Raw genomic sequence first — 20,459 nt, 5'->3', positions numbered from 1 at the left:
ATAGATAATAACTTTTTGAGACCGGGACATACACATCCTACTCATTTCAGTTAGTACTTGTTGAATGAATGAATGAATGAATAAATGTCTAAAACCTATGAAATACACTTTATTTGCAGATTGTTTGAAGAAGTATTTGCAACAAGTATTCAAAATTTTTTATCTGAAGCAATGAAGGCTCCATCCAGGCATTTCTAACACTGGAAAGATGATATTGTTGCCAGTAGAGGGCAGTGGTGCCTTTATCAATTAATAAAAGAGAGCGGGAGCATGTGTGTGTGTGTGTGTGTGTGTGTGTGTGTGTGTGTGTGTGTGTGTGTGTGTTTGATTTTTAAAAATCCAAAAGATTAATGTATTATCAATTAATAAAAGAACATGCACACACACTCACACACCCGCGCACACTCTATTCTTTCTTTCCCAAATTAGTGTCTTCCTATTGTTTCATCGAGACAGAAGGACCTGTACATATACTTCAGTGACGGACAGTTGAGGTCATAGCCGTTGGCCACAAAGTCCCCTTGGCCCAACTAGGTAAACCCACTGTGTGCTGGACTGAACTTGAATTCTACACCAATACCTTCTTCATAACACTCAGAAATTGTGGGGACTGCTTTCAGGGAAAAGAAGATCCCAACCTTCTTCCCTCTCAGGGCCTCTGACCCACCCCTCCATCTCCTACAGGGTCCACATGTAATCGTGGGAATCAGGGGCAGCCTCTGCAAGACCTGAGTTCTTTCCGAGTGGCGAAAGCAGGCAGGGACACGCAAGGGGCCATGACCGCAGCCTGCTCAAATATTTCAGGGTACAAAGAAGCAGCTGTCAAGCCAGTGTGGCTCAGTGAGGGAGAAACAAGTTGGCCTGAAAATTACCTGAAATTACCACGGCTGATTCTTGCCATGGAGGATTTATCATCCCCCTGCAGCCCCTTGTACCCAAACCTACCATGTTCAAATCAGCACCGAACGTTGTTGTCCTGAATTCTTTTCATCAGAAACTCTGGGAAAGAAGACTTTCTGCTCTAGAATAGTGAATTGGTGCTCTACAGACCTCGGGAAAGTCCTTCACCCTTGAGTTCTTCTGGATTTTGGTTATTCAGTCTGGTGCATGGGAGAATTAAATTCACCAATTCACCACTTCCAAACCGGATGTTGTGTGTGCACAGCCGCATGGTCTGCTAAGTGCCCATGTTGAGTGCCTCCGTGTGCTTGAAGGGCACATGTCAACAGATTGAGGGGCCACATGGTGCCTAGCAGAATGCAAACGGTGGCCCACCAAGAACAAATGAATTCCAGAAAGTCAGGCAGGCATATGTAAAGTCAGATTAGGCCTAGGCGAGTAGAGCGTAGAATGGAATGTAAGGAGGGCATGAGGGGGATGTCAGAAGGAAAGGAAGGATCGCTGCAGTATTCAAACAAAAATCGTCCATTATCTTAGTGGAACTCCTTGCAAAGTGTTCCCATGCCCAGCACCTCACTAAAACCTCAGGCTGGATGGTAATGTAGGCCAGGACATGGTGCTCCCCATTTTAAAGCGAAATCGTTGCAAACACAGGTTAAGTGACCTCCTCACGTTTATACAACTCACTTATATTAAAGCTGGTTCTCCTGGGTCCATCCTTTCTATTTCTAACCAATGAGTATAGGGTTATTTGGAAATAAACAAGATTTTGATGTTTCACAGAGCGATGACAGAAAGTTCAGTCTGGAGAATCCGGGAAAGGCCTTCAAAGTGGGAGACCCACACGGGAACACCAGATCACCGCTAAGCACTGCCGGTGGGAAGGTGCTCGCTAGCCATGAGCCCGTGCTGGTACAGAGCTGAAAGGAAGAGCAGAAAAAGCAGAAGCCATCAGCCTCACTTTTCAGAGGTTCAGATCAGGAACTGTTTGGTGTTTAGGGTTCATTTTAGTCCAACACTGCAAATAACTACAAACCCTACATACGCTGAGTCCAGAAGAAATTATGCAAAGCAGTAGAAGGTATGAAGCAAGTGTCATCTACTGCCCTCCTCCTCCCCAGTAATGCAGATACCTCTTCTCTCTCCCTGGTGTTAGATGGGTCTTCACAAACAGTAATTATTGGGAGCCTATAGGATTATTGCTGAGAGCACTGGCTTCTAGTTGACCTGAAAGAAGTGGAACGAGAGGTGCACCCTGCGGCAGGAAGCCACTCTAAAGGTAGGTGCGGTCGATACCACTGTCTGTGGCTGGTACAAATCTCTGTCCTGAAGATATTTTAGAAACATTGTGAGACACAGTTGACTGGGTATATCACTCCTCCCAGGCAAGAAATTACTGAAAATAATTATTGTTATATTGTCAATACCTTGGTGTATTACATTTCATAGCTTAAAGTTTTCATACACATCTTATCTTGCTTGATCCTCAACCATCTAGAATACAGACAAGGCAGGATTTATTACTGTTCTTTTACAGACAAGGAAACTGAGACCCAGAGAAGTGAAGTGGTTTGGCCAAGGTTTTGTAGCTGCTACATCACTGGGTGGAAACTCAAATGTAGGACTTCTGACTCCAAGTTGTCCCAGCGAGGTTGAGTAGTGTTGAGCGAAGGAAGGGCCCAGCTGCCACTGTGGGCCTCCAGCCCCTTTGGAGGGCCTCGTTGGATCTGGCTCCTAGGGAAAAGCAATGCAGAACTGTCTGTGTGTAGGCTGAGGCGCCTGACAGAGCTCCTCATGATTTCAGGAATGTGGCTTGGCCTCTCCACTGGAGCATGAGGAAAAGAGAAGGGTTGGGTATGAGGGGTGGAGAAGGGTACAGAAAGGAATGAAGAAAAAGCACCAAACTGAGTGGTCTCAGAGTCCTGTCCTGACTGAACTGTAGCGTGGGGCAAGCCCCTTCTCCCTGAGCCTCAGGATCACCTTGTGTTGAATAAAGTGCTAAAGCAAAGGATTCTAAGGTCCCTCCTAGCTCTCATATGTTAGAAGGATGACAGGCACATGCGTACATACAGTGTTGCAACCAGCTTCTGAATTGTAGCATTAATTAATTCATTGAGTCATTAAGTAACTATTGAACATCCATTATGTGCAAAGCAATGCTAGTGCTTGATAATGGATTAAAGGTGAGCATAGGCTAGATGCAAATTTGGCTTTCAACATAAACCAAAATTTTTTTTTTTTTTTTTTGAGACGGAGTCTCGCTCTGTCGCCCAGGCTGGAGTGCAGTGGCCGGATCTCAGCTCACTGCAAGCTCCGCCTCCCGGGTTCACGCCATTCTCCTGCCTCAGCCTCCCGAGTAGCTGGGACTACAGGCGCCCACAACCGCGCCCGGCTAATTTTTTGTATTTTTAGTAGAGACGGGGTTTCACCGTGGTCTCGATCTCCTGACCTTGTGATCCGCCTGCCTCGGCCTCCCAAAGCGCTGGGATTACAGGCGTGAGCCACCGCGCCCGGCCTTAAGGGGGAATTGTAAGGAGGCTTATTTATTTTTTTGAGATGGAGTTTCACTTTTGTTACTCAAGCTGGAGTGCAGTGGCACGATCTCTGCTCGCTGCAACCTCCGCTCCTCGGGTTCAAGCAATCCTCCTGCCTCAGCCTCCCAAGTAGCTGGGACTACAGGCATGCACCACCATGCCCAGCTAATTTGTATTTTTAGTAGAGATGGGGTTTCACCATGTTGGCCAGGCTGGTCTCAAACTCCTGACCTCATGATCTGCCCGCCTCGGCCTCCCAAAGTGCTGGGATTACAGGCGTGAGCCACCGCGCCCGGCCATAAACCAAAATATTAATGTTGGTATATCAAGCTGTATATATCCAGAAGAGGGTGGAAAATTTGGAATAGGCTATCAATGATTTGGGCTTGCAGGAAATACTGAATCTCCACATTAATCCCAGCTATTAGTAAGCTAACAGGGCATGTCCTGTTGTACATTAGCTGAACCTAGCTATCTAGAAACACGTGAAAACATGGTGAAACCAAATGCACAAGTTCAATGAATGATTTCACCTGCCCAGTTCTCCAGCAATGACTGGATTTGCCCTTAAGATATAGATCATCCTAAGAGCTACCATGTCATCTGAGCATTCTCCTGCATTAATGTAGCCGAGTGACTGAAGAAGAGAAGGGGTTAATAAATGGTGGTTTGCTGAGAAAGATGATTTTGTGAGGCCTGGCAGGGTAAACATCTCTCGTGCCCACTTCTGCCTGGTGCCACCGTGGAATGAGACACTTCCTCCTACTTTCCAATTGCATCTGCCCTCCTAATCCCACCATGTGGCCAGGGTTCAGGGTAGGAGCCAGGAAGGAGAGCCAGCTCACCTAAGACACAGAGAGAAGCAGCCAATTGTCTTGGCCCACACAGGAAATCAGAGGCAGGGGCCACAGCCAGCCCTGGAATTCATGAGCTCCAGGCTTTGCTTCCAGACAGATGTTTGTGTTTCATCCAATGTTTGTTTAATGCTAGAAACATTTCAGTAGAAACCAGAGAGCTGGCTTCTCTGAAGCTCACCTGTTGCTTTGGAATGTATTTATTTGTACCTGGGGCCCCCTCTCAGCAGACTGTTCCTTTCCTACAGCCAGAAGGCTGATGTGCTCACGTCACTGTCTCCACAGCAACTAACTGTGATATTACAAACAGCAGATTGTGCCTGGAGGTAGATAGCAAATGGCCTGAGCAGGTAAAGTGGGCCAAACAAACTTCCTGTTTCCAGGCAAAGATCTCAAAGAACAGTGAAACGTTCCCTCACCCTCCCACCCCCAGACATGCTGTTCTCCAAAGCAACAAATATCTCACAAATTGTGGTCTTTTTTTTTTTTTTTCCTCTCATTATTCTTGCAAAGGGAGACAAAAGCGTTTCTGCTTTCCTTACTGATTACCCCCACCCCATATCTCTGCCTCTAATTTACTCATAATAAATTAAAAACAAAGAAGGAACTCTTGCTCCTCTTGGCATGGTTATGACCTTGGTATTGAAATATGCATTGTGGTCATGGTGGTAGCGAACCATCACAGGTCTACATTGCGTTGTCCTCAAAGGAAAAGCAAAAAAGAAAAACTGAAATAATGGAAAACTATGCCTCCACTAGTCAAGACATCTATTTACCACGAAGCCCAAGGTGGCAGGGCCCTCCTCATAGTTTGACTCCAGTATCCCTGACAGCTTGACCACCAGTTTCTGATGATCACCAACCTACTCGATTGCCACTCACTTTCATTTGCTTTGTGATGTTTTCCACGTCACTAAGCTTAGAGCAACTTTTTGCACCATAATATTCTTCTAGGTCTTGGGAAATGGAATCATGGAGCTCAGAAGAAGTGGATATGACCAGAAGGTGTAGCCCTATCCAGGCTCTCCCCTTGTTTCCCTGACACCACTTACCTATGACTTCTAAGTCCTCTGCCAGGGCATGGCCACAGCTGGCTGAACATTCTCAGTTGAGCTTTTGAGTCTTGAATGCCAAGGTGCTCTAGGAACTGAGCTAAGACGTTGCAGTACCAACTCAACTCTAAGTCTGTCTAACTCAGAAACTGAGTGCTTACCTTGTCTTCTTTCTTTAGCTTTAGGCGATTAAAACATCCCTCAAAACACCTGGATTTCCTACAGAATACACTTTTGCCTATAGCCAACACCTCTAATATCCATATTCTTGGGAGGAGGTGGTTAGTCATCACACTGCAAGGATGGGGACTTCTTACCATTGGTTTGGAGAAAGAGCGAACCCGAAGAAGGCATTTCTGTTCCCAGCAGTCCTGCATATCTGACTCTTTTCCATCCTGCAAGATCACAGAGGCCACCTGCTCCGCAAAACACACCTGGTAGGGACCTCTTCTCCTTCTGCAGACCCATAACACCTTATCCAAACTTCATGTTCACAGCTAAGCATCACCTTACCTTCCCTAGTAGACCTTATAAGCTACTTAAGAACAGATGCTATGTCTGATCATCTTTTTATCTTCTTTTGCCTTGAACATAATAGCTGCTTAATAAATTAGGGTAAATGAATAAATGTCAGTAATGCAATGGGCTGTGTGTGTCTTCATTACCTGGACTATTTCCACCCATCCTCTCCTTTCACTTATTAAAGGGCTCTTATGCCTGCCTTCAACACCTGAAGGGGCCATTTTATACCCAGCTGTACTGTAAGCCTCCTCTCCCAACCACAGATTAGCCAAACTTTCAGTTATTGCTTATTATCCTAGGTGAGGCATGGGGGTTAATGCCACCCAAGCAATTCCTTGTGGGCAGTGACTTCTCCAAACAGGTATTTATTCTATTTTTCAGTCAATAAAAACAGATACCTTTTATTTTCTTTTTCTCTCTTTTTTCTTTTTTTTTTTTTTTTGAGACGGAGTCTCACTCTGTCGCCCAGGCTGGATTGCAGTGGCGTGATCTTGGCTCACGGCAAGCTCTGCCTCCCGGGTTCACACCATTCTCCTGCCTCAGCCTCCCAAGTAGCTGGGACTACAGGCGCCCGCCACCACACCTGGCTAATTTTTTTGTATTTTTAGTAGAGACAGGGTTTCACCGTGTTAGCCAGGATGGTCTGGATCTCTTGACCTTGTGATCCGCCCACCTCGGCCTCCCAAAGTGCTGCAATTACAGGCTTGAGCCACCATGCCTGGCACTAAAACTAATTCTTACAAGTAGATAGTTTGTGGTGCATGTAGAAGGAAATAGTTCTAGAGAGATGCTAGATTAGGCAAAACTGTAATTTGTATGGAAGAAAGGATCAAGTAATCTTGGAAGAGGAGATCTCTTGCCTAAGGTTCAAAGATAGTTTCTAGAATCCTAAGATCTCAAAAAGGGATCTCTTATTAGCCAGGCATGGTGGTGTGCACCTGTAATTCCAGCTACTGGGGAAGCTAAGGTGGGAGGATCGCTTGAGCCCAGGAGTTCCAGGCAGCAGTGAGCAATGATCATGCCACTGCACTGCAGCGTGGGCAACAGAGTGAGACCCTCAACTTTTAAAATGAAAAATAGGCCACATTGGAGGCTAATAAATGTCACCTTTATTCTGCTTAGGCTGTCAATCCTGAAGTTTAGGATTCTGTTTCTAAGGAAGAGAGTGATAACAGGTATTAGGGACCTGGCGGACCTGATCTGACTTTTTACCCTGAATGCTTAATTTTCCATCTCTGAGGGACGAGTTTCCTTGTTCCTCCATGGTCAGGGTAGGCAGAATCTCCCTGTCTACCTTTGCTTCTCATAGATAAAGAGCTTAGATAGGTCTGGGGGACTCTAAGGTATGGCAGGGTCAGATGACTTTCCCACCACACACAGCAAATAAAGCCCAAAGAGGAATGACACACAGCGGTCCCGACTCTCTCTTGAGGAGGCTCAGCTGGGTCTGAGTCAGGAGCAGAGGCCATCCCTCTCCCTGTGCTGATGAATGCCAGGATAAGGAGAGGCGTGGGAGTCCTGGCCAAAAGCAACCTCAGGAAGCTGTAGATAAGAAATCTGTGCCCAGTGGCACTGGGCTCCCGTGTGCTCATTCCAACCACAGCACAAGGACCTGCAGCAGGCCTCCCTGGTGCCATCTTGCGTTTCAGGGCACCGTCATTCTCTCAGGGCAAGAACAACACCTCCTGGACTAGCCAACCGCCCCCACGCGGCATCACAGGCTCCTGCCACCTGGCAGGTAGCTTGCGACCATGAGAGGCAACACACGTGACTGCACCCATTCTTGGAGGCCCTGGGCTTCCAGGCAAGCCAATCCCTGCCTGGGCTGGTAGCTGCATGCAAGCTTTCCTGTTATCGTCTTGAATCTGGCCCGGCCCCTCCAGCTCTGACGCTGCCTATCTGAGTGCGGCCTGCCCTCCCACTAATGTTTTCTCCTCCACAGGGCCTCCGGAAAGGTATTTGGGCTCGGCAGTTTGCCTGCCTCCTCTCCCGGGGTGCTGGAGCCTCTGAACATCCCACAGACTGTGGGGCGATGGCTCCAGTTTTGAAGTATCTTGTACACATAGGGTGCAGTACTGTGGGGGGGGCTGAGAGGCCAGCTGCAGGACTACCTTGGGCTGGAAGGCAGGGTGCTTGGGTTCTATTCAGGGTTGATGTCCCCATAAGGCAAGAGGGACACTATCCTGCCTAAGGTGCCCTTCTGGGGAACAGGGTGGTACCTATTCAATGGGGTATATGGAAGTTCTCCAGGGATCTGCCCTTCAAACGAATTCTCCCTTCCATGAGCAAGATGACCACCTCCTGTCCTCAGACATGTAAATTGTTCTTATTGCCATTTCGCAGGTGAGGCTATTAAGGCCTAACTATGAGGGCGGGGTACAATTTCCCATTCTGTCTATATATTCTCGCACAGCTGATACAACCTCCCTAAAGGGGACACTGGGACCACTGCCAACTCCAGCACTAGTGCTGGATCTGCGATGTCGAATTCTCCTTTTTTCTGAAAAGTCCAGATTCAGAGGTTTAACCTTTAAGGAGAGTAAAGCTTCTTCATTATCAAGCAGAGTCACCGTTCCCCTCCTCCTCCTCCTCCTTCTCCTTTTCTTCTTCTTCTCCTTCTTCCTGAAAATGTTTTTCTTTAAAACTGAAATATTCTACCACAGGCCTGAAGTCTTCTATCCTTTCCGCATGTCCTGCTCCCCACTCTTCTCCCCAAAGGAAACACCGTTGCCAATTTGGAGTGTGTCTTCCTGGTTCCCATCCACACAGCCTCCCGTGGGTGTCCGTGAAGGGTCCTCTTTTCCCTACAAAGTGATGGGTCTAGAGAAATGGTTTTTTGTTTGTTTGTCTGTTTGTTTTGTTTTGTCTTTTGAGATGGAGTCCCGCTCTGTCGCCCAGGCTGGAGTGCAGTGGCCAGATCTCGGCTCACTGCAAGCTCCGCCTCCCAGGTTCGCGCCATTCTCCTGCCTCAGCCTCCCGAGTAGCTGGACTACAGGTGCCCACCACCTCGCCCGGCTTTTTTTTTTTTTTGTATTTTTAGTAGACACGGGGTTTCACCGTGTTAGCCAGGATGGTCTCGATCTCCTGACCTCGTGATCCACCCACCTTGGCTTCCCAAAGTGCTGGGATTACAGGCGTGAGCCACCGCGCCCAGCCGAGAAATGGTTTTGATGGCACACTCTTTGCACCAGATATAGACAGTTTTTCCCTCTTCCTTTCTCTCCTCAAATAATCCTCTAACAACAGGTTCACTGCAGTCCTTACTCTAACTGCGTTCTCTCCTTCACCATCCTCTGCACACCCCAAACAAAGGGGTCCTGGGAGAGGCAGCCCTGGTGAGGAGAATAAGCGGGCAGCAGTGCAGTGGCTGGGGAGGAAGGCTTTCCCGGGCAGTGGCAGAGAACCACAGAGGACTGAGCTCCTGCAAAATAATCTCCAGGGACCAAGCATCATGGGAATGCTCGCAGCTGGCTTTGGAGACGTTATCCCAGGCTGGAGAAGGACTGAATGACCCTTCTTTCCCGACAGGCAATATCAGACGTGGCAAAGTGAATTTGCTTGAGGACATTCTCACTTCCATACCGGTTAGGATCTTGCCAGACTCTGCAGAGAAATTGGCTGCTATGGAGCCTGGTATGATTGAGTCTCTCTTTTGCTTTTAGGAAAGTAAGGTGAAAGAGATCATTAATGGTTAGCATTAGGATGCCCGGGTTCTGCTCTTCTTGCACAGTTACACTAATTAAGAACTTTCTGGCCGGGCGCGGTGGCTCAAGCCTGTAATCCCAGCACTTTGGGAGGCCGAGACGGGCGGATCGCGAGGTCAGGAGATCGAGACCATCCTGGCTAACACGGTGAAACCCCGTCTCTACTGAAAAATACGAAAAACTAGCCGGGCGAGGTGGCGGGTGCCTGTAGTCCCAGCTACTCGGGAGGCTGAGGCAGGAGAATGGCGTGAACCCGGGAGGCGGAGCTTGCAGTGAGCTGAGATCCAGTCACTGCACTCCAGCCTGGGCGACAGAGCGAGACTCCGTCTCAAAAAAAAAAAAAAAAAAGAACTTTCTCTCTTGTATTGTCTCCACATGAAACAGGAATGGGGAATAGATATTATTCTTCCCCTGAGATTTATAAATTTATGTATTTATTCATGTATGTATTTATTTATTTAAAAGATGGGGTCTCATTGTTTCACCCAGACTGGAGTGCAATGGTACGATCTCGGCTCACTGCAACCTCAACCTCCCAGACTCAAAGAATCTTCTCACCTCAGCCTCCTGAGTAGCTGGGACCACAGGTGGCGCCACCACATGTGGCTAATTTTTGCTTTTTTTGTAGAGATGGGGTGTCACCATGTTGCCCAGGCTGGTCTCAAACTCCTGACCTCAGGATGTTGCCCAAGCTGATCTCAAACTCCCGAGCTCAGGCAATCCACCTGCCTGGGGCTCCCAAAGTACTGGGATTACAAGTGTGAGCCACCACACCCAGCCAAGATTTCTACGTTTAAATGATTCACATTCTAGAAGGAAAGAGCTAGAAATTAAAGTAGCAGCACACAATGGAAAAAGCCTCACATTCAAATCCTGACTCTTCTACTTACTAACTGTCGTCCAGGGGCGGGTTTGTTTACATCTCCAGGTCTCGCTTCCTTTCCTCTCTACTTTATTTTTTTAAATTTTTTTTTTTTTTTTTTTTTTTTTTTGAGACGGAGTCTCGCTCTGTCGCCCAGGCTGGAGTGCAGTGGCCGGATCTTGGCTCACTGTAAGCTCCGCCTCCCGGGTTCACGCCATTCTCCCGCCTCAGCCTCCCCAGTAGCTGGGACTACAGGCGCCACCACCACGCCTGGCTAGTTTCTTTTAGTAGAGACGGGGTTTCACCGTGTTAGCCAGGATGGTCTCGATCTCCTGACCTCGTGATCCGCCCGTCTTGGCCTCCCAAAGTGCTGGGATTACAGGCTTGAGCCACCGCACCTGGCCTTCCTCTCTACTTTAATTTAACTGATCTTGCAAAGTTGTTCTGAGGAATGGATGAAATAACACTTAGAAAAGGAGCTAGTTTGGTACCTCTCACATCAGGGGCATTTAGTAAATAGTGATTTCATAACCTGTTTTGTTTTCTTTCCTTTTTTCTTTCTTTTTTTTTTTTTTTTTTTTTGAGATGGAGTCTCACTCTGTGGCCCAGGCTGGAGTGCAGTGGCAAGATCTTGGCTCACTGCAACCTCCGCCTCCTGAGTTCAAGCGCGATTCTCCTGCCTCAGGCTCCTGAGTAGCTGGGACTATAGGCCTGCACCACCACGCCTGAATAATTTTTTGTATTTTTAGTAGCGGTGGGGTTTCACCATGTTGGCCAAGCTGGTCTCGAATTCCTGACCTCAGGTGATCCACCCGTCTCGGCCTCCTAAAGTGCTGGGATTCCAGGTGTGAGCCACCGCGCCCGGACACCTGTTTTGTTTTCTTTGAGAGAGGCATTGTCTTCCTCCAATTAGTTTAATCCAGTGGACGTCATGCATTTAAAAACAAATGGAATTATTTCTCCACTTCCGAGTCTATGAACTGTCAAAACCCCAATCTCAGTGACAGGTTGGAAGATACTAAAAAATGCTTATAACAATGGTTCATTGAGAAAGCACTGAAAATGAAATGGACAGCTGAGGCAATTTTCCAGATAATCTCCACCCCAAATCGGGTAATGCCTGGCCTGATTGATCGGGACAGGTGCCTCAGGCCTCTGCTGCATCTTGCCCTCTGCGGCCTAGTTGTTTCATGAATACGTTGTTTAATTTAATATATGTATGTGTGTGTGTATATATATATATATAGTCGATTCATTATTTATTTTAGACTGTATCAGGTAGCTCAAAGATTCTCTCTTTGAAGAACAGAAAATGGTTGTATCTGTTACTGAAATGCTAATTTGTAATAGAAGTCCCAAACAATAATCATAATATCATCACTCACAATTGTCTTTGGAAAAGCCAAAAGTGTAGCCCTGTCTATTGCCTTGTTTGTTTTTACTGAGTTTCTAATGAAGGACCCAAGGGCGTATATGAGTACTACCAATTTGCAAGGAGAAAAGTAAAGCTCAGAGAGGTTACCAGAGCGAACAGTGAAGCTATGTTCGGGTGTGAACCACGATTCAAATCTCCAGATCCCCCAAGAACCACTCTCAGGTGTGTTTGAAGAAGTTGAGAGTCGTCTCCTCTTCCTTCAGGGTGGGTCCAGCCTCCGGAGAGCCAGCTCATGCTCTGACCCCGGTATAAGATCAGGAATGCTGGAGGAACCACACTTCCTCCCTCTCTCCCCGCTTCAGCCAAAATCATTCCTCCCACTTAGATGCCTGAAGTGATTCACTCCTTGGAGGGCTCCCAATCACAGGTCCAAAGATGATCTGGGGCTGGTTGCATCAAACCCACTGAGTCAGCCTTGGGTGGAACCCAGGGATTCACATTTATTAAAAGCTGCCCAGGTGACACACAGCTAGGTTTTAGAACCATGGCTTTAAAACTGAGCCTTGCCTTCCCAGCTGTCCTAATTTGAAAAGGCAGGACTCCTAGGAGGAACAAGCCGTGAACTGGACAGAACCTAAATGCAAAATTTCCCTAGTCTCGAGAGACGGCTCTCCGTAAACGTGCTCCCTGATCAAATCTGTTCAGCCATACTAATTACACTTTTTGCCTTCTTGGAGATCCACCGTTCATATCAGCATAGTAAAAGCTCTTAGAATTCTTAATAAACCCTGGTTAGTAGAGCATTTCCAAAACATATTTGATATAGAAACTTTCCCCCCTAACATTTGTTCCTATTCCACAGGACACACTTTGAGGAGTGCTCACATTGTATAAACCACTTTTGCAGCTTTTCCTCTGGGTAACCTGGAAAAGCAAGAGGACACGGGAGCAGGAAAAGTGTGAAAAGATTAAACAATATCACCAAGAAAAAGCATTCTTGTGTTTTGTTTTGTTTTGTTTTGAGATGGAATCTCTGTTGTCCAGGCTGGAGTGCAGTGACACAATCTCGGCTTGCTGCAACCTCTGCTTCCCTAGTTCAAGTAATTATCCTACCTTAGCCTCCTGAGTAGCTGGGATTACAAGTGCCTGCCACCACACCCGGCTAATTCTTGTATTTTTGGTAGAGACAGGGTTTCACCATCTTGACCAGGCTGGTTTTGAACTCCTGACCTCATGATCCACTCACCTAGGCCTCCCAAAGTGCTGGGATTACAGGCGTAAGGCACTGCACCCGGCTGGGAACAGCTCAATTTTAAGGTTTTATGTGGTACTGTGTAGAGAAATCCCACTGACGTGAATGCAAAGCTTTATATATTTTCCCGATAAAGTGAGTCTTCATACATCAAAATTATTTCTCTATTGGAAAAGTAATATAAAATTTTAAGTGGCTTTAGAGTTTACGAAGTCTTCAGAATGTTGATATAATTCTTGTAGATGTTAAAATGAGTATTAATAGCTTTATTTCACGACAAGAATACCAACATTCAGTAAGCTTAAACAACTCATTTGAGAACTGAAAGGGGCTCAAAAACAAGTTAGTCCAGTGGTTCCTAAGCCTAATTCTACGTCAGAAAATTCAGTGCCCTTATTAACATCATAGGTTCCTAGAAATTCTGCTTCTGTAAGTCTTGGGAAGGCACAGGAACCTATCCATTTTTTTTTTTTTTTTCCTTTTCTGAGACAGGGTCTCACTCTGTTGCCCAGGCTGGAGTACATTGCCACTGCAGCTCACTGCAGCCTCAACCTCTCAGGCTCAGGTGATCCTCCTACCTACCTAGCCTCCCAGGTAGCTGGGCCGACAGTCATGCACCACCATGCCTGGCTAATTTTTGCATTTTTAGTAAAGATGGGGTTTTGCCAAGTTGCCCAGGATGGTCTTGAACTCCGGAGCTCAGGCAATCCACCTGCCTTGGACTCCCAAAGTGCTAGAATTACAGGACTGAGCCACTGTGCCTGGCTGGAACCTATCCTTTTAATTAACCAGGTGACTCTGATATTGCCTGTCAGTGGACCTACCTTTGAGTCTAATCCTTTCTTTTTCCATTGAGAAACCTAAGGCCCAGAAAGCTAAACTGAAGGACCTGAAATCACAGAACCAGGACTCAAACATAGATCTTTCTCATTCTAAGTGTACTTCTGTAGCCCCTGAATCCTTAATGCCTCACACTGGAGCTAGGAAAGTCATGATGGCTCATGGAGGTCCATGGAAAATATTCCATTAGCACATCTGGAGGTAAGACACAAAAGCACTTAAAGAGTCAGCTAATCTTTACAAACCGTAGGAGCCCCATCTGTCCAATAGTCCTATGACAACATCAGGAGGTGGATCAAATCATTTTCCTATATGAACAAAGTAAAATCTCACATTTGACATGTAGTTATTTTCCTTCTAAAGCTGACTTGGTCTTTCAGAATCTACCTCCACACTTAAAGCTTTCAGAAATCTCTCCTAGAATCCTCCAGCCCAACTCCTAACTCTTCCTTGGATCTCACCCCTCTTCAGCAGCTGTGTATCCAGTTGCTCTTGATGTGTTTTTGCTGACAGTTTGACTGTAAATGTTTTTTGAGACCTGTTCAAAAGGTCAGAGGCCATAAAGACTTGCAGAGTGTCCAGCCTTCTCTACAGGTAAAATTATGTCTTTTCATTACTCTGGATTGGCCCCCACTGGGTCTATACAATGTTAAAAATGTTGTCAGCCAGGCGTGGTGGCTCATGCCTGTAATCCCAGCATTTTGGGAGGCTGAGGCAGGCGGATCACTTAAGGTCAGGAGTTCGAGACAAGCCTGGCCAAAATGGCAAAACCTCGTCTCCACTAAAAACACAAAAATTAGCCAGGCATGGTGGCTGGTGTCTGCAATCCCAGCTACTCAGGAGGCTGAGGCAGGAGAATCACCTGAACCTGGGAGGCAAAGGTTGCAGTGAGCCGAGATTGTGCCACTGCACTGCAGCCTGGGCGACAGAGCGAGACTGCATCTCAAAACAACAACAACAAACAATATTAGTAAATGTTGTCAGCTGTAGAACAAAAAACTCTGGCTGAGAGACAGGAACCCTAGATCAGGTCCCTGCCCTGTCACTAACTCACCGGCCGCCTTCAGGCAGGTAATTTCAACACTTTGTGCTTCAATGTCCTCACCAATAGTTGAGTGAATAAGACTAGATCAATATTTCCCAAGACATGTTCCAAAGGACGGTTCCTAAGGAGGTTGATGGTTGTTGTAAGCAAAGAGCCCTCTGTGGTTAAGGGGGCTGGTACAGGACATCTCAGAGCCTTGAATGTGCATTCTGAATCTCCACTAGGGGCTTGGCTTACACAGAACCCTTTTTTAGGACGTACCTCATTAGGTTAATGTTCTACAAAACTCACTTGGCCAGAGGCTGGCAAGAATGAGCTCCAGGGTCGCTTACAGGATAAAGAGATGTGAATAGCAGAGTAAGCACCGGACAGGAGTTGGGAGACAGGTTCAAAACTCTTCCACTTACAAATTGTATGATGGTAGTACACACATCAACCTGCCTGAGCCTCAGTTTCCTCATTGTACATCACAGGACTGTGGCGAAGGTAATGCACAAATGCCAAACGCATGCTTTGAATAAAATAAGCACTTAACTTCTATCAGAACGTGGCTATCTTGCTATCTGGCATTCAATTTTATCAATAGCTTTATCAACAGCGCCATTGGATTTCCTTCTGAAACAGTTCTATGCATCCACCCCTAAACTATATACATTTTTTTTTTGAGACAGTGTCTCACTCTGTCACCCAGACAGGCTAGAGTGCAATGGCACGATCTTGGCTCACTGCAACCTCCACCTCCCAAGTTCAAGCAATTCTGCTGCCTCAGCCTCCTGAGTAGCTGAGACTACAGGTGCGCGCCACCATGCCTGGCTAATTTTTGTATTTTTAGTAGAAACAGGGTTTCACCATGTTAGCCAGGATGGTCTTGATCTCCTGAACTCATGATCCACCTGCCACAGCCTCCTAAAGTGCTTGGATTACAGGCGTGAGTCACCACACCCAGCCAACTACATACTTTTATTTTTTTTGAGACGGAGTCTCGCTCTGTCGTCCAGACTGGAGCGCAGTGGCGCAATCTTGCCTCACTGCAAGCTCCGCCTCCCGGGTTCATGCCATTCTCCTGCCTCAGCTTCTCAAGTAGCTGGGACTACAGGCACCCGCCACCACACCCAGCTAATTTTTGGTATTTTTAGTAGAGACGGGGTTTCACCGTGTTAGCCAGGATGGTCTCGATATCCTGACCTCATGATCCGCCCGTCTCAGCCTCCCAAAGTGCTGGGATTGCAGTCGTGAGCCTCCGTGCCCAACCATACATTTTAAGAAGAGTTCTGCAAACAGCCCCGATCACTCGCTCAACCTGCCCCAGACCTCTGAGCTCCTTTGCCTTCACGCATTCTCTAGGAGGAAGGTATTATAACCAGACCTGGTGTTTAACATAGCCAGGTATGTGACTGAACCTCAGGCTTGAGAGTTTCTGCACCACAGCCCTAGAGCTCCTCCAACAGAGGTGGGTACCATGGGAAGTTTGCTGGGATGACTCCGGTCAACTGATGAGTGGTTTTAGGCAGTGAGTAGCACAGACTGTCTCCAACACACAGCAGAGCCCACTCAAGCCTCAGGAATGTTCTAACCTTTCCTCGTCGGAAGTCAGGTGTTTGTCTAGCTTGACCCAGGTCAAGGCGTGCTTGGACTGAATACAGCCAGTCTTTTCCCCCAGCTGAGCCTATCTGTTTTGACCCAGTCAGGGCCAGGAGTCACAGCAGATACAGGCCAGAGGTTAATGATGGTGGTAGAAGGTAGATTTCTTGTGTAATTTGCATTCAGTGAAGAGCCAGAAAAAGCGACTTGATTCATAGGCAAATCAACATGGGTTGTGGGGAGCCAATACCCCAGTACTTTGGATAGAAAGCCTATGGTTCCGAACTCAAGGATTTCGATGATTTCTTCATGAAAACGTGAGCAATGCCAGTCACAATTCTAAGAGCCTTACATGTGTTAAGTCCTTAAATCCTCACTATTCTGCGAGGTAGGTTCCATTACTATCCGTCTTTGCATATGCACAGAGAGGTTAACTAACTGGTTAAATTTTCATACCTATTTAGTGGTGACTTTGTTGAATTCAGGTTCTAGAACTTGTGATCCTATCCATCTTACTAGATTGCTTTTTTAAAGTTAAATAAGGGCCTCACTCTGAAGCCCCTGATTGAGCTGTGAAAAGCAGTTTCATTCAAGCTGCTATTTCATAAAGCAAGGCAGCATGACCTTCCAAATAATACAGGCCAAGAAACCAGAAATTGGGACCCAAGCATGGCCACCCACCTGAATTCCACTCAGATCAATGCTCCTCTGGTTGTTTTACTTCCCGTACTTTCCTCCCCTAAGAGCACAGCACTCTCACCAAACCTGAGGTTTCACACACAAGTAGCCTGCTTAGCAAGTACCATCTCCACCAAAACACATATTTGAAGAGCTCCATCTTCCTGGCATCCTTCCTTCCTAACCTTAGAAGGTACAAAGAGGAGGGCCAGGCACAATGACTCATGCTGGTAATCCCAGCACTTTGGGAAACCAAGGTGGGCAGATCCCTTGAGTTCAGGAGTTTGAGACCAGCCTGGGCAACATGGTGAAAACCGACCTCTATAAAAAATACAGAAAGTAGCTGGGTGTGGTGGCACATGGTTGTAGTCCCAGCTACTTGGCAGGAAGCTGAGGTGGGAGGATCACTTGAGCCTGGGAGGTTGAGGCTGCGGTGAGCCAAGATCGAGCCACTGCACTCCAGCCTGGGTGACAAAGAAAGACCCTGTCTCACAAAAAAAAAAAAAAAAAAAAAGAAGGCACAAAGGGGAGGGATACGACTTGGAGAGGTGAGAGGCCAGTTCATGTGACACGACCATTTATATTTTCATTGAGTCAACAATTATTTTATAAGTGCCTCCTGCAGGACTGACACTGCTGGGCACTCAAAGGACCAAGGTAAGTCAGATCAAGATAGTTCCCTTTAGCAGCTCCCAGACTAGTAAGAGACAAACGAACTATGCAATCATGGGAATACGAAAGACAAGGTATTCAGTGCTCCACGAGGCACAAGAAAGCTCTATAGGACTTGGGAGAGGAGTAGCTGGCTGGAGGAATCACAGAAGTCTTCCTGGAGGAAGTGGCTTTGAGCTTCTGCCATTGCCATGCAGCTACTCCAAGCTCCAGAGCCAATCACGGAGCACTCCCGGAACTCTTTGCAATATCCATCTCCAAGTTCTGACTCCCAGCAGAGAAACAGCACTGGTAGGCTGAACTGGCCCAGGGCCCTGCCAGCCACATTCTCCCTCCACTTATTCCAAGGAAACTGTCAGATTTTCCTGAATGCATTTTTTTGCTTTAAAGTGGCAAGGGTTGGGGAGTTGGGGGTGGGGTGGGGATAACTTCACAAGTTAATCCACTAATATTTTGCCTGCTTCTTCTCTGTGTTGCCAGGCCCAGCCCCTAGGAGAAAGCCTAACTGCAGTAAAGGAGTCCTGGAGACAGGACAAGAATGAAGTCAATGAAGCATAGCAGGAGTGAAGATAAAGGCGCTTTCTTGGGCCTCACTGCCCTGGGGTGACTTGTCCAGTTAATTTTTTTCCCTCCTCCTCTCTCTTTCTCCCCCCTCACTCTGCTGGCTCTAAAGGCCCTGGGAAGATGTGTGATCATGTTTATATGAGATTGTCTTAGGAGATTGCCAGAAGGCCTATTTCTCTAGCTGTGTTTGCCTTCTTGTGCTCCTGTAAGAAGACACAGAGATGGAGGATTACGTTGCCCTGTGACTCAGATGGAGGGGTAAGAGGCAGAAGCAGAGGCAGAGGCAGAGGAGGTGAGAGGCATAGCAAAGACCACACAGCAAGCTGCTACCCACATCCCTAAGAAGTATCCAAACCCCTAGAAGTTCTAATAAACATTATTCCCATTGTTGATGGTTAATTTTTCCCAATCATTCATCCATTTCTCCATTCCATAGAAATTGGTTGAACATCCATTACAGATGCAACAAAATAAAAGTCTGGGTGTGGTGGCTCATGCCTATAATCCCAGCGCTTTGCGAGGCCCAGGTGGAAGAGTCCCTTGAGCCCAGGAGTTTGAGACCAACCTGGGCAAAATAGGCAAGACCCCATCTCCATACAAAAATATTAAAAGTTAAGTTTTGTCAATGGCCATAGCTTATTCTCAAATATTAATCTCCCTAAAAACTGTAACACAAAAAGGGAAAGTCTTGATACATTTTTAGGTCTAATTCCATTTGTTTCAGGGGATGGTTTGCACGTGCCTGCTTCAACTCCTTACGACGCTGTGAAATTCCATAATCATTGAATTGATTTATTCTTAGAGAACAGATGTCCACTTATATTTGCTGCCATTAGCAATGTATTTATTCATTTATTCATTCATTCATTTGGAAAACATTGTTCAAATACTTCATGCTACTGAGTTTATTCTGGTGGGGAGAGCAGAGTTAGTGATGGGGAGGTGGACACACAGGTGGCCCCAAAACAGAGAATTAGTGCCCCCTCATTGTCTAGCACTTGATATCTGCATCTTGTTGGAGTTCCCCTCAAGCCCTATGAGGCAGTGCTATGGGCCTTTTTGAACAGAGGGGAAAACATGGAGACTCAGAGAGTTTAGGTAACTGTGCCAGAGCCCCATAGCTGTAAACAAGAAGCAGACACACCCTAATAGATTCCCACACAAAGCAGGCATGTGAACGCTGTTGAAGGAAGAAGAGGAGGAATCAACGACTTCTACTAATCTGCTGAACGTCTCTCTAAGAGCACAGACCCCTGCCTATGGTCCAGGAGCAACCATTCAAGGCCTTTACAGAGTTAGGAATGAAGTTATCCAACCCGAGGCAGGAAGATAAGGATGTTGTAACCCTTCATGGTGTGCTCCTGACCTTTCAAAGGCTTCTTCATCATCCCTGGAGGGGGATTTGTACGAACTCTCAGGGTTGGGAGAGGAAGGGGGCAACTAGAGAGAGTGAGTGCAGCTTGGTGGGTGAAATGGAAGCAGGGATTGCATGCACCACAGCTCGCTTCCTTGTAACCAAGGCAGAACGGAAGAGGAAGGCCTTTGGAATAACTTTCCTAAATAAGCCAACCAGGTCATTTAGGCGAAGGTGGGGGTGGAGGACACAACCTGACTCCAGTGGGTGGCAGTAGCAGAGGTGACAAAGAGGAAACGGCCTCCTGGCCTTGGCCCCAGGCTTCAGGATACATGAGGCCTCTCCCAGCGACCTGAAGGTCACCCCAGGGCATGTCCCAAGACCTTGTACAGACAAGGCTTCCGATTACTTATTAGCCAGCCTGGGGACTGGCCTCCATGTTGCTGTCCTTGGCCATAAACAGATGAAAGCCTCAGCCGCCAGCTCAGGGCAGGCGGGCCTGATAGTCCAGTAGCTATCTCAGCCCCTGGAATTATCAAAGCCTGGAGCAGCCCAGACAGAGGAGGGAGGCTGGGCTTTCAAACACTTCTGTGCCCTTCACAACTCCTCCTCCCCTCTTACCCCTCACCCAAACAAACAGAAGGAAAACAGAAATCCCATCATACTAGAC

Source organism: Macaca nemestrina, chromosome 10 (genome assembly GCF_043159975.1).
Source record: "Macaca nemestrina isolate mMacNem1 chromosome 10, mMacNem.hap1, whole genome shotgun sequence".
In the NCBI taxonomy this organism is placed as follows: Eukaryota; Metazoa; Chordata; class Mammalia; order Primates; family Cercopithecidae; genus Macaca; species Macaca nemestrina.
This window is presented reverse-complemented; position numbering follows the sequence as displayed.